The sequence below is a fragment of the Pipistrellus hanaki genome (genome assembly GCF_964339955.1).
Source record: "Pipistrellus hanaki genome assembly, chromosome: X".
Taxonomy (NCBI): Eukaryota; Metazoa; Chordata; class Mammalia; order Chiroptera; family Vespertilionidae; genus Pipistrellus; species Pipistrellus hanaki.
In genome coordinates, this window is record NC_140524.1 from 67,905,476 (window position 1) to 67,908,990 (window position 3,515).

The 3,515-nt window shown below is 47.3% G+C and overlaps 1 pseudogene across 1 annotated transcript; it reads left to right on the forward strand.

Annotated features, from left to right (window-relative positions):
* The first annotated feature begins 1,266 nt into the window (after window positions 1-1,266).
* On the forward strand, window positions 1,267-2,923 carry LOC311615468 (D-3-phosphoglycerate dehydrogenase-like; annotated as a pseudogene). Its single transcript has one exon. The product of its transcript is annotated as a D-3-phosphoglycerate dehydrogenase-like (transcript).
* Window positions 2,924-3,515: the final 592 nt, after the last annotated feature.

Here is a 3,515-nt window from a genome sequence, read left to right on the forward strand (position 1 = left end):
AAATGGCCATTACTAATGCTGTGAACAATTATAGGCAAAAAATTGAATAACCAGAGATGGATAAAATTCTAGAAACATAAAACCTTCAAAGACTGCATTGAGAAAGAGGAGAGAGAGAGAGAGAGAGAGAGAGAGAGAGAGAGAGAGAGAGAGAGAGAGGGAGGGAGAGAGAGGAAACCTGAAAAGACTGATTACTTGCAAAGAAAACGAGTTAAAAAAAAAAAAAAAAAAAAAAAAAAAAACTTCTCCTCCAGACATATTGTACCAAGCATTTGGAGATAAATTTACACCTATTGATCTCAAATTATTTTTTAATGGGGACACAGAAACACTTCCATACTTATTTATGAAGCCAGCATTAGCTTGCCAAAACTGAAGACTACAAAAAAAGAAAAATTCAGCCCAAAGTCTTTGATGAACTTACATGCAAAAATTCCCCCCCAAATATTAACATAGTGAATTCAACAATGCATTAAAAAGATTATACACCAGGATAAAGTGGAATTTATTCCAGCCGTGCAAGGATGGTTTAATATCTACAACTCAATTAACATGACACACAATATCAACAAAATCAAAGATAAAAATTATATGTAAGATTATCAATTCAGAAAAATAATTTGATAAAATTCAATAATCATTTATGATAAAAATGAGCAGAAATGTGGGTATAGATGGAATTTACCTCAACAAAATAAATATTATATATGACAAATCCACAGCTAACATCATATTCAATGTTGAAAAGCTGTAACATTTTCCTCTAAGGTCAGTAATAAGACAAGAATGCACAAGCTCTACATTATTATCTCTATAATAAAGAGTGTAACAACCTGTTGGGGTGCCAGGGCAACCCAGCACTAACTGCTGAGGGGGCTGCAAATCAGGGCCAGAGAGAGGCCTGAAGAGAGAAACAGGGACTGATCAGTTGCCTCTATGGTAGCTTTTGACCAGTGCTTGTCTCTTTCTTTCTCTCCCAGTCTGGCCAGCAGCTGTACTTCCATTTCTCTCCAGGACTCCACCAGGGCTGCTGATCAGCCCTACTTTTCTGACCAGGCCTCGTTGATAGGCCCAGAGATGCTGACTGGCATGGAAACTGACCAATCAAAACCAAATCTGGGTAAAGTGTGAGGAACCAATGGAACCTCCGAGGAAGAGTTTTTTTTATGCTGACTGGCGTAGAAACTGACCAATCAGAACCAAATCTGGGAGCTTAGAGGTGTTTCTGTCCAGGGAGAGCGGTAGATCCCTAGGCCAGCTCCAACAATGGCCTTTGCAAATCTACAGAAAGTGATCATCAGTGACAGCCTGGACCCTTGCTGCCAGAAGATACTGCAATATGGAGGGCTGCAGGTGATGGAGAAGCAGAACCTGAGCAAAAAGGAGCTGATAACTGAGCTGGAAGACTGCAAAGGCTTTATCGTCCGCTCAGCCACCAAGGTGACGGCGGATGTCATCAACGCAGCAGTGAAGCTCCAGGTGGTGGGCAGGGCCAGCATAAAAAACTCTGCCTCTGAGGTTCCATTGGTTCCTCACACTTCACCCAGATTTGGTTTTGATTGTTCAGTTTCCATGCTAGTCAGCATTTCCATGCCAGTCAGCGTGGACAATGTGGATTTGGAGGCCACCATAAGGAAAGGCATCTGGCCATGAACACTCTCAATGGGAACAGTCTTAGTGCCATGGAGCTCACCTGTGGGATGTTCATGTGTCTGGCCAGGTAGATTCTCCAGGCGATGGCTTCGATGAAGGATGGCAAATGGGACAGAAAGAAGTTCATGGGAACCGAGTTGAATGAAAAGACCCTGGGAATTCTTGGCCTGTGGAAGATCGGGAAAGATGTGGCAGTCTGGATGCAGTCCTTTGGGATGAAGACTGTAGGGTACAACCCCATCATCTCACCAGAGGTCTTGGCCTCCTTCTCCATTCAGCAGCTGCCCCTGGAGGAGATCTGGCCCCTCTGTGACTTCATCACTGTGCACACCCCTCTCCTGCCCTCCACGACAGGCCTGCTTACTGACAGCACCTTCATCCTGTGCCAGAAAGGTGTGTGTGTGGTGAACTGTGCCTGCAGAGGGATCATAGACCAGGGTGCCCTGTTCTGGGCCCTGTAGTTAGGGCAGTGTGCAGGCGCAGTGCTGGACACTGTGTTCATGGAGGAACTGCCACAAGAACATCATCAGCTGCCCCCACCTGGGTGCCAGCACCAAAGAGGCCCAGAGCCACTGTGGACATGGTGAAGGGGAGAGCCCTCACTGGGGTCATGAATGCCCAGGCCCTTACCAGCGCCTTCTCTCCACATACCAAACCTTGGATTGATCTGACAGAAGCTCTGGGGACTCTGATGCAAGCCTGGGCAGGGTCTCCCAAAGGGATCATCCAGGTGGTTAATGCAGGGCTTATCCCTGAATAATGCAAGGAACTGCCTGAGCCCCAGAGTCATTGTCATTCTCCTCAAAGATGCTTATAATCATGCCAATATGAACTTGGTGAATATCAAGCTGCTGGTGAAGGAGGCCGGCCTCAATGTAACCACCTCCCATAACCCCACTGTGCCAGGAAAACAAGGATGCGGGGAAGGCCTCCTGAGCAGGTGGCCTTGGCAGGTGATCCCTAACGGGCTATGGATTTTGTCCAGGGCACCACACCTGTGCTACAGGTACTCAATGAAGCTGCCTTCAGACCAGAAGTGTTTCTCCCCAGGGGTCTGGCCCTGCTCCTGTTCCAGGCTCAGCCCTCCAACCCTGCCATGCTGCCTACCATGATTGGGCAACTGGCAGAGGCAGGCATGCAGCTGCTGTCCTACTAGGTCTCAGTGGTGTCCAATGGGGACACCTGGCACATAATAGGCATCTTCTCCCTGCTGTCCTGCCTGGACCTCTGGAAGTAACATGTAACCGAGGCCTTTCAGTTTCATTTCTGACCTTGGAGCTCACCAGAACCAGCCCTGGAGGCTTTGTGAGCAATATTGATAGGTCATATTCCCAGGGCTCACGCCACTTATGTGGTCTGACCCCTATAATAACCACTTAATAAACAGCCCCCAACCCCCCCCAAAAAAAAAAACCGAACAAACAAACAAACAAAAAAACAAATCTGGGTCAACTGTGAGCAGCCAATGGCTGCCTAGGAAGTGGAGTTTTTGACTCTGACTGGCATAGAAACCGACCAATCAGAACCAAATTGGCTGGCAGAGAAGGGAAGTTGGAGGCGAGATCAGGCTGGCTGGGGAGAACAGTTGGGGGCAAGATCAGTCCAGCAGAGGAGGGCAGTTAAGGGGTGATCAGACAGGCAGGCAGGTGAGCGGCTAGGAGCCAGCAGTACCAGATTATGAGAGGAATGTCCGACTGCCAGTTTAGGCCTAATCCCACAGCATTCTGGTCACTGGCTTTTTTATATATATATATATATATATAGACTAGTGACTCAGTGCATGAAATTCATGCATGGAGGGTTTCCCTCCACCCAGCCTGCACCCTCTCAAATTGTGGACTCCTTAGGAGATGTCAGACTGC